Genomic DNA, 10693 nt, shown 5'->3' with positions numbered 1-10693 from the left:
GGCTGGGGCTGAAATTGACTGAAGAGGGTCTGAAGAATCTTTCTGAGGATGGAATGTTCTGAATATTGATTGTGGTGGTGGTTACACGGGCACATTTACATTTGCATTTGCCAGGAATCATCGAACTGTGCACTTAACGTGGATGCATTTGTTGTTTGTAAATGACACCCCAGGAAAACGAATTTAAAAATAGGCAATTTAGCCTGGCCGGTATGGCTCAGTGGTTGAGCATCGACCCCTGCACCAAGAGGTCACCAGTTCAATTCCTGGTCAGGGCACATGCCCAGGTTGTGGGCCTGATCCCCAGTGGGGGACATGCAGGAGGCAGCCAATTGATGTTCTCTCTCATCGATGTTTCTATCTCTCTTTCCTTCTCCTTTACTCTCTCTCTAAAATCAATAAAGAAAAAAATTTTTAATTTTTTTCAAACAGGCAATATAGGTTCCACGTTATTAAAATAAATTAGTTCTGCTTTACCAGTGAGAAACAGTTACAGAGCAGCTGCTTAAATGTACAGGTCACAGAGCTACTGGGCAGAGAAGCCGGGACCCCAGGCAACATTGTATCTCTGAAGCCTCCAGTTCTGGTCTGTGTGCTTGTATCCAACTCACATACTGTTGTGTCAAAACAATAGCACCAGAATAGCCATTCCTGTGGCTCTGGAGTAGTTTTTCCAGTTCCTCTACACTGGGTACTCACTGGATGCTCGCAGTCGCTGAGTGGGGTGCAGGACTTCCTGTACATAGGTTTTACAGGAAAGGTGTGATTGTACCCATTTCATAGACGGGCGGCCACAGAGGCCATGGTGCTCGCCAACAGCCAAGGCAGAGCTGGCGCAGAGCCGAGGTCCGAGTGCCGGGCAGAGGCTGTGCTTTCCCAGCAGCCTTGACTTTGGCCTGTTGACCTGCACCACGTCCCTGGCCGGTAGCCAGCTCCCTGCAGTGGGGCATCCTGGTGGCCTCCCTCACCCATCACCCCAGCTGAAGAACGGGTGAGCCCGTCTTTTGCCCTCAGCCTCTTTCTTCTATTACAGTGGCCCCACCGTGCCTGGCACCAGGACCTCTGAGTCACCCGGGCATTGACTGACAGGTTGACATGTTCCTACAACCCCAGCTGTTGGGGGACTTTCTCTTAGTAGGCAAAGGATACTAAGTCACAAAAGAGGGGCAGATTTCAAGTTTTAAAAAATTTCAGAAACACAAATAACCCGTCTCCATTGTAGAAAACAATCCACCCCCAACCGCACCCAGAGACTTCCCTCGTCACAGCGCCCTGTGCGCCCCAACACGGTCTGCACAGATAGTAACCGCGGTTCCCACTGACCCCCTTTCCTTCTGAGGACCTCCGTGGGCTGAGGTGGAGAAGGTGAGACGGGGGGAGGGGCCAGGAGCGGGGGAAGGGAGTAAAGAAATGGAGAAACCTGCCGGCCTGCCCTTGGCCGGCCTCCTGGAGCGGCCTCTGCCGGGGGGGCCCCCCCTGGAAACGCAGCTCGAGGAAGAGCCCAGCGGGCAGCAGGGCCCCAGGAGGGGAACAGTCTTGGAGGGACGGAGATTTCAAAATGGCCAAGGGAGACTTCCCTGGGCCTGAACAACCGACCCTTTGACACCCAAATCGGTTTAGGAAGCACTTGTCCACCTTAAAGAAAGAAACCGAAGGAACATGAGGCTGTAATGCCCTTGCGGAGGCTGTCCCTCCTCCTGCCCAGCAAGCTGGGGACAATCCTGGGGACTTTGCCTACCACGGGGGGAGAGGGGGCTACTGCCGAGGGCGGGGCCAGAGTGCTGCTGACCGCACAGACGACCCGAGGGCAGAGAGCTCCGGCCGGTCCAAAGGTCCGCCGGGCCAGGGCTGAGAAACCCGGGCCAGGGCTGAGAAGCAGCGATGTCTCTGAGCTCCGACCCCGCTCCCCGAGGTCAGGGTCCCAGCAGTCTGCTGGTGGCAGGACAGAGCAAGAGGGCAGCCAGCTGGTGTCGGGGAGAAGGCAGCTCGCCACTCACTGGCTGGATGACAGTTAACACTGAGACTCGGTCTCCCTCTCCAGATAACAGGGATAATGCCCACCCCACAGGGCGACGCGGTGCAGCGGGAACAGACCCCGGTGCTCCTGCCTGAGAGACAGGCGCAGCCTGGGGGCTGACTGGGCCCGTCTGTGAAATGGGGCCAGCTCCACCTGCTTCGAAGGAGGGTTTGGGTGATCGTGAGTATGGATGTGGGCTCACCCGTCGTCACAAATGCACTCTGGTCAGGGTGCGGGTAGTGAGGGAGGCTGGGGTGTGTTGGGCAAGGGCACATGGGCACCCTCTGAACCTCCTTGAACTCAGTGTTGCTGAGAAACCTAAAATTGCTCTAAAAAATAAAGTCTATCCAAGAAAGGAATATTATAGAAAGCACTTAGCAGAACACAGGCGCAGAGTAAACCCTCGGTAAATGTTAGCTGTGAAAATTGTTGAGAGGATTAAGTGAGAGCCCACAGGCCAAGCGCAGTGCCTGGACTCTGCCAGGCGCCCTGGGCACTTGTTGGGCTGGTGATGGAAGAGTACAGGAGGCGGGAGGGGTGAGTGTCGGTGCAAAGCACAGAATTTAGGGCGCGGGCACCCCGCTGCTGTCTCCTGCTGGGGCACCAGCCAGAGCAGAGAACCAGGACTATCTCTGGTTAAAGCGCCCACTCTTACGGGGTGGGCAGAAGTTCCCAGGAACACACAGTGGCAAGTGCCATGTGTGGATACGTGTGTGTTCACACATGTGCCCCAGGTATGTGAATGCCCCCTGCAGCCCAACACCCCTCTCTGGGTCGCAGCTCTGACATCCCGACGAGCTCACGCTCTGTCTGGTCAGTGATGGAGATGGGCTCGGAGCAGGAGGACTTCACGCCGACAGGCACGGGGCAGGGGGCACGTTCCAGGGGCACGGCAGGGACGCACGCTCGAGGGTCTGGCCTGGAAGTACCTGCCAGAACAGGGCAGCAGCTCAGGGGCTCTGGAGCTGAAGGGTTTGTCACGTTACAGAAGACGCCCACTCTGTCTCCACATCTCAGACTCGACACTTAGGGACAGCACACTCTGTCCCTTCACAGGAGCCACTCGGAATGACATAAAGTCTCTATTCTCATAAATCCCACAAACCGAAGAATGTGATTCTCGAACCCCTTGCCTCCATCCAACTGTCCGAATCAATCGGTTGTCTCGACCTGATGCAGACAGAGGCCAGAGCAGGGCAGGGCGGATACAGGCTTGAGAAAGAGCCGTTCTTGACCTTGTGTGACTGTGTTTTAGTTTGTTTCTCTTAATTATGTTTTACATTTTTTTTTTCATTTTTTTGTTGTTGTTGTTCAGATAGAATGGGAGGGAGAGAGAGGAAGAGAGAGAGAGAGAAACAATGACGTGAAAGGGACACATCGAGTGGTTGCCACCCACGCGACCCAACCAGGGCCGGGGACAAACTGCAACCGAGGTACATGCCCTTAGCGGGAACCGAACCCGGGTCTCTCTGGACCGCAGGCCGACGCTCTAACCGCTGAGCCAAACCAGCCAGGGCTGTTTTACATTTTTTTTAAAGGTGATACACACACATGTTAAAAAATTCAAACAGCACAGAAAGGGATACGGTGGAAAGAATTCCTCCCCCGCCCCCTCGCAAGGAAGTCCACTGGAAAGACGCCCGTGATTTCTTTAAGGGGCCCAGCCCCGCGGACCTACAGGCTGCCCTTCGCGAGCGACGACCGTGATGCCCGGTGTTTCCGTTGACGTGCGATGCGGGTGCTCTGCTCTCCTCGGCTGCCCTCCCAGAGGAATCGGGCAGGGTCCGAGCCACAGGCCCGAGGCCCTGACGGCTGGCGTCTGTGGGGAGGAAGCCCAGGCAGAGCTGAGTCTCTTGCTCTTGCTTTGCTGCTGCTCTGCTCCTACAGCCGGTACCTCCTCAGTCCACAGGGGTGACCTTTTGCAGCCGTAGTGGCCTCCTGGGCAGAACTGGATGGGGGTGGGGAGAGTCCTGATTGTGTCGCTGTGAATCTTACCTTCCAGCCGAGATAATGTGCCAGTGCCCGGGTCCCTCCTGTGACATTTGACGTAGGCTCTGTGTGGCCTGGACTTGGGAATTTGACATTTGCATTTTCTTCTGCTGCTTCATCCTAAATTGATCAGCCGGGTGAGACTCAAGCTCGCTGGTCCTGTTTCAATATTTAATCGTTTGGCTCAGTCTGGAATGTCATTTAGCTAAAATAGGAAACTCATTTTCAAAGAGTACTTTGAAGAGGACCTGTTACTTTGCAAAAGGCCGTCTATCTCCAGGCACAAAAATAGGCATTTCTCTCTCTCTCTCTCCTTCCCCCCCCTCCCCCTCTCTCCCTCTCCCCCTCCCCCCACCCTGCACCTTTGTAGCTTACAGGTTAGCTAGAAGCTGCGGGGGCTGGGATGTGGTTCCTTCACATCACCCAGCTGCCCAGTTGGTAAAACTGTCTTGGAGACACAGTCAGGTCTGCGTCCGGCCGGTGAGCCTGGGATGAGCCAGATACCAGGACGGCCAACGACAGCAGCGGGAACAGTAATAACCACTCCAGCAGCAGCAGCAGCCGGTACCGAGGACCCACTACGTCAGACGCTGGACAAGCGCTTTACATGCATCATCTCATTAAAGTGTGCAAAGTGTTTATCGATACGGAGGCTGCAGTGTGGCTCCACGCCACACAGTGTCGGGGTGGCAGAGTCCCCGGGCTGTTTGAGCGGGAGTGGCGTTCACCAGGGGTCACAGGGAGCCCAGGGGGTCCCAGCCTTTCCAGGGGACCCCGCTGCGCACCTCTTGCACCTTCACGTTCTTCCAGGTCACACGTCTGCAGGAGCCAGCTTGCTGGAGCTTACCCTGCAGGGAGCTCAGGAAGCCGGGCCGCCGAGGGGAGCCCCACCCCAGGAGTCACGTATTCGGGTCCATCTGGAAGTGCCAGGCCTCAGGACTCCATCCCCCCAGCGTCCATAGGCACACTCCACGCACCTGCGCGCGCAAGGCGGCGATGGGGCCCGGGGGCTGGTGCGGCTCCAGCTGGGGCCCTGGCTGCACGCTGACGGGTGGACCAGCCTGCTTACCGCTCACATGGCGCTGACGTGCTGGGGTGGTCGGAGGTGACGCCACTGCCTGAGTGTGGCCTCTGTGCCCCCTTGCTCTGTGTGTGCGTGTGAGGTGTGGGGTGTGCATACGTCTGTGTGCACGGGAGCACAAGTAGGCTCACAGTTGTTTGTATGGAGAAAGACATGCAGGTGTGGTAATTACGATAACTACTCGCTCTGTGTTTCGCATACTCACAACTATAAACCTACTTTTGCCCACCCCTGCCTGTGACGTGTGATGCGTAGTGTGTGATGTGTGGTGTGTGTCATGTGTGATGTGTGGTATGTGATGTGTGGTGTGTGATGTGTAGTGTGTGATGTGTGGTGTGTGTAGTGTGTGATGTGTGGTATGTGGTGTGTGGTGTGTGATGTGTGGTGTGTGATGTGTGGTGTGTGAGGTGTGGTGTGTGGTGTGTGGTGTGTGAGGTGTGGTGTGTAATGTGTGATGTGTAGTGTGTGGTGTGTGGTGTGTGGTGTGTAGTGTGTGGTGTGTGGTGTGTGGTGTGTGGTGTGTCATGTGTGGTGTGTGGTGTGTCATGTGTGGTGTGTGAGGTGTGGTGTGTGAGGTGTGGTGTGTGTCTAGTGTGGCAAGTGTCAGGGATTAGCTTTCCCACGAGGCAAAGCCGGTAGATGCTGCTGTCTGAGCGCATCTGCCTCGCAGAGGAAGGAGCTCACATGCCCTCAGTCTGAGTTCTCTGTGCTGCTGTGACTGCTTGTCTTTCCTAAGACGTGGCGTTGGAGGGGAAGGTCTGGGGGTGCTGTTTGAGGACTGTAGCAGATACTGCTTTCGGTTTGGGGAATTTAAAGACTTGTTACTTGTCCAGCCAGTGTGGCTCAGTGGTTGAGCATTGACCCTGCACCAAGAGGTCACCGGTTCGATTCCCCGAGGTGGCCAATTGTTCTGTCTCATCACTGTTTCCATCTCTCTCTCTAAAATTAACAAAGAAAAAAAATTTTTTTAATAAAATAAAATCAAGATTTGTTCCTTACCCCACGTTAAAGGTCAACGTTCCCCAGGAGCGACTGACCCAACACGCGCCAGGATCTCAGCTACGGGGTCCAAACTGCCCCCCATCAGCTCCTCACTACCGACGTCACAGGTCTCGGGCGGTACTTGACTGGGCCACTCCCCAGAGATCCTGGTTTCCAGACCAGCCTGTTCAGTTGGAGCCCATTGAGGACACAGTGGAGGTGGAGGTGGAGCTGTCCGAGGTGCTGATGGCACCGCGCCTCACTGCTCACAGCCTCTGGGGATGCGGAGCTCCCGCCAAGCCTGCTGCCCATTGTTAGAGCAAGTCCTGGCCCTTGTTCCCGGAACCGGCTCCGTCCAGTTTCAGCTCTGCCTGGCCTACCCCTGCCCTGAACTGCAGGTTGGGTCGCCCACCAATGTCCATCCTGCCACTGACACGGGCCCCACGGCGGAGGGAGAGTGAGGTCTTTGCCATCACCTCCCTGCTAGTCAGCCCCCTCCTGCCTGTGACCTTGGATAAATTGCTCAACTTTCTGAAGCTCTCGTTTCTTTTTCTGAAAAATTTGAATAACACGGTTTTAAAGACTGAAATGAGATCAGAAATGGGAAACTGGAGCATACTGTGCTCAAAACAGTAAAAATCTAATCAGTCTGCATCTTCTGCCTCTCTCTTGATCTTCCCCAAATTACTAAGAACGACCTTGGGATGCTGTCCAAGTGATTCCCTGGGGGGAGAATTGGAGGGAAAGACACATGGGGAGCTTTTGTTTCTGAGTGTCAGGGACCCGAAAAGCTTGTGAGCTTGTGGCCAGAGCACAGAGTTCAGGGTCGTTTGTGAATTTCTGTGGAGAAGGCACGCCTACTGTGTCCAAGACTGTACAAGCCATCTTTCTCATGTTGATTATCGGCTGGTAATTCACCCTTTGATTAATCAGACTTGCTGAGCATCTGCTAGGCACACTGATAGTCACTCCTGTGGGTGGAAACAGTTACAAAGCTGTGGTCTGTGCTTTCAGATTAAACCCCACGGTGATGTCCAGGATTCTGCTCTGTGCCCTTCTACGCCCCACATTGTCACAAGCATCATTATCCCACTCACCCGCAAAACCCTAGGAAGTCAGAGCTCGTATGATCCCCATGGATTAGTCAGTCTGGCTGTTCTGACAAGACGCCGTTGACTTGGCGGCTTAAACAGCAGAGATCTGTTCCGGAAGCTGGAGAGGCCAAGGTGCCGACCGAGTCGGGTCTTGGAGAGAACCCACCGCCTGGCTTGCAGGTGGCCGCCGCTTGCTGTGTCCTCGCGAGGGGGAGAGAAAGTGAGCTAACCGTCTGGTCTCTTCTTCTAAGAGCACTAGTCCCATCTTGCCGCCATATGACCTCATCTGATTCTAACGACCTCCCAATATGATCACAATGGGGGTTGAGGCTCCACCATGCGACTCTTTGGAGGACACGCATCCTGAAGTAACTGAGACACAAAGTGAAATTAGAGTCACAGTCCACAGCCACTGCCATTGAAGCCAGGGATTCAACCAGGTCTGTCTAACTGCAGAGTCACTGTCATGCTCTTCAGTAGCACATGACTCTGTGATTCTGTAAACAGATAACCCGGGGTGGAGTGGTCAGATTAAGAAAACAAAAGCAGCCCTGGCCGGTTTGGCTCAGCGGCTAGAGCGTCGGCCTGCGGTCCTGAGAGACCCGGGTTCGGTTCCCGCTAAGGGCGCGTACCTCGGTTGCAGTTTGTCCCTGGCCTGGTCGGTTGTGCGGGTGGCAGCCACTTGATGTGTTCCTTTCACATCGATGTTTCTCTCTCCTTCTCTGTTCCTCTCTCTCCCTCGCACTCTACCTGAACAAAAAATGGAAAAATGTCCTCGGGTGAGGATTAAAAAGAAAACAAAAGCAGCCCTGGCTGGTTTGGCTCAGCAGTTAGAGCGTTGGCCCGCGGAGAGTCCCGGGTTCGGTTCCCGCTCAGGGCACGTGCCTCGGTTGCAGTTTGTCCCCGGCCCTGGTTGGGGTCGTGTGGGTGGCAGCCACTCGATGTGTCTCTCTCACATCGATGTTTCTCTCTCTCTCTTCCTCCCTGTCTCCCTCCTGCTCTCTCTGAAGATAAATGTAAAAAAATATCCTCGGGTGAGTGTAAAAAACAAAAAAAGAAAAGTAGGGAGCAGCCAGTTAAATTTGAATTTCAGAGCAGAGGAGAGGTTTTGAAACGACTGATTATGAGAGTTCGGAGGAGAAGCTACTTCGCTGGGGAGTGGTCACACGGCAGGCGTCCTGGAGGGAGTCACATCCGAGCTCGCCTGGGAGCTTGCATCGTCGGGAGAGAACCATTCCGAAGTGTTCCCGGGGAGGGAGCGAGTCGGAGGAGGGGAGGAACCCTTGCAGGCCTGGATGATGAGGTCGGTACCGCACATCTGCCCAGGGATTTGGTGTGGGGGACGCCTTTCGTTGTTTTGCTAAGACCTCAGGTGCCTTGCTCCCATTTCCCTCAAGCTTCACTCTATGAAAACACCCCATCTGCCCCTTCTCAGCTCTGCAGGCTGCTGACATCCCTCTGGAGCCAGCTGGGGAGCGAGCAAGCTTTCCTTTGGTTCCCGGATGCGACCTGGACTTGGGGAACCAGGGTCCAGCCATTACTGACCTGGCCGCTCCCCAGCCTGGGGCAGGGCCCTGAACTGCACCCTGGGGCTCCGTCCTCTGAGACAATTGGCCTGTGGGGGGCCAAGTGCCCGGTGGAGACTGCCCCCCGATGCACCTGACATCGGGCCAGCCTCTGACCTGGTGTCATCTGATGGTACCAGGAAACTGGCAATTGCTGGTACATTTAAGCCTTCCACTCTGAATACCCTTTGCCCAGGTGTTCGAGCAAAGCCTCCGACCTTCCTCAACCCCCGGAGCACGGCCTCACTCAGATCGGGAAGGTTCTTCCTCCATTTTCACGAACATGACTTCAGGAAATTACTGGTTTGGGTTTTTACTTGGCTGTTTAAAAATGTATACATCTCGCCAGCAACTACACAGGACTGTGTAAATGGACTTAGCTCTCTTCTGTCTGCCGAGATTCATCTTCCTGTTCAACGGAGCAGCACGTGAAGTCCTTCTGAATGGGTCACATTTTCTAAACGTTTAAAAATCAAGAACACCAATGAGGTTAATTTTCTTCCCTCTTGTCAGAGGCCTGCAGTCAACTGCTGATAATATTTCGGGCTGCTAACAAAAGTCACCGTTGGAGGAAGGCAGGAAAGTCAGGGCCCTGACAGGTGTGCACAGATGGCTGACCTACTTCAGAAGCACTGATGTCAGGGGACCGAGCCCTTCCACCAATGGCCTCACTCAGGGACCCTCATGAGACCTGCTCCCTGATGCAGCGGACTCGTCTGTCTGGGAGGAAATGCAAGTGGGGGCCCTTGAGCATCTCCCAGGACCGTTCCTGGGCAGAGTCGGGGAGACATCATCAGGGATGTCACCAGCTCACTGCTTTTACTGTTCCACAGACATGTCCTCGGGGCCTGAGGGCAACCTCCGTGCTTCCTCCCGGGGGACACCGCCGAGGGGATCTTTCCTGGCAAGGGGTGGTCAGGGCTGGTGGGGATGTGATGGAGGTGTGGTCTCTGTGGGCACCTCCAGCGTCTGTTTCCAGGGCGGCTCCATTTTGCGTCTGTCACTCTCACCTGTAGCTGCCTTTCTTGACCTGGAATCTTCACGTAATTCGCAAAACCGACGGCCAGATGGGGCTGGGCAAGCGTATTGAAGCATCTGGTTTCTCCAATGCATGTGACAAGGACCTCCCCAGAGCTGGTCTGACAGCGGACATCTGGGCCAGAGGCCGTCCGTCCAAGGGTCCAGGTTGAGGCCGGGGTCGGCATGCTTACGAGCGTTCCAGGTGACAGCTGTGGCCGTCTTCTCTCCAGGCTCACCCGATGGAGGACACGAGCTCTGGACAGCGTGCCTGGGACCCCATCGGCAGGCCCAGGGGTGGCAGCTTGAGGGCTGGAACATTCTGACTGTGAAGCGGAGACCTGACTCAGGCGGTCTGTCACCTGCCTCTGCTTTCTGGGTTTGTGTGGTTCTCCGGGCATGAAGTACCTGCAGAAATGCCGCTGAATCTTTAAATCCTGCTTGAAGTGCGTGGTGTATCTGTTTCCTACTGAGGCTGTAGTAAACTGCCACAGAGCCAGCCCACTAGCCGCACGTGTCACCTGACAGTCTGGGAGGTGGGAAGTCCGACGTGGGTCTCGCCGGGCTAAAATGAAGACGTCAGCAGGGCTCTGTCCTCCTGAAGGGTCTGGGGAGGATCTGCTTCCTTGCCTCTTCCAGCATCTAGAGGCACCTGTGTCCTTGTGCAAGGTCCTCTTCCTCCAGCTTCAAAGTCGGCAGCGGCGGGTCGGGTCTCTGCCAAGCTGTCATCTCTCCTGCCTCTCCCGTTGACAAGGACCCGGTGACCTCCTGCAGCCCACCTGAGAACCCGGCATCGCTCCCCGTCTCTGGCAACCAGAATCGCCTCGGTAACCGGCATCCCCTTTGCCGTGCAGCCTAGCATGTGCCAGCTCCGGGGACCAGAGGACGTCCTCGGCGGCCCGTGCTCTGCTTCCCGCACACAACAGCTTTGGAAAGCAGACTTCGAGTT

Source organism: Molossus molossus, unplaced genomic scaffold, assembly GCF_014108415.1.
Source record: "Molossus molossus isolate mMolMol1 unplaced genomic scaffold, mMolMol1.p scaffold_m16_p_17, whole genome shotgun sequence".
Lineage (NCBI taxonomy): Eukaryota > Metazoa > Chordata > Mammalia > Chiroptera > Molossidae > Molossus > Molossus molossus.
Note: the sequence above shows the minus strand (reverse complement) of the source record.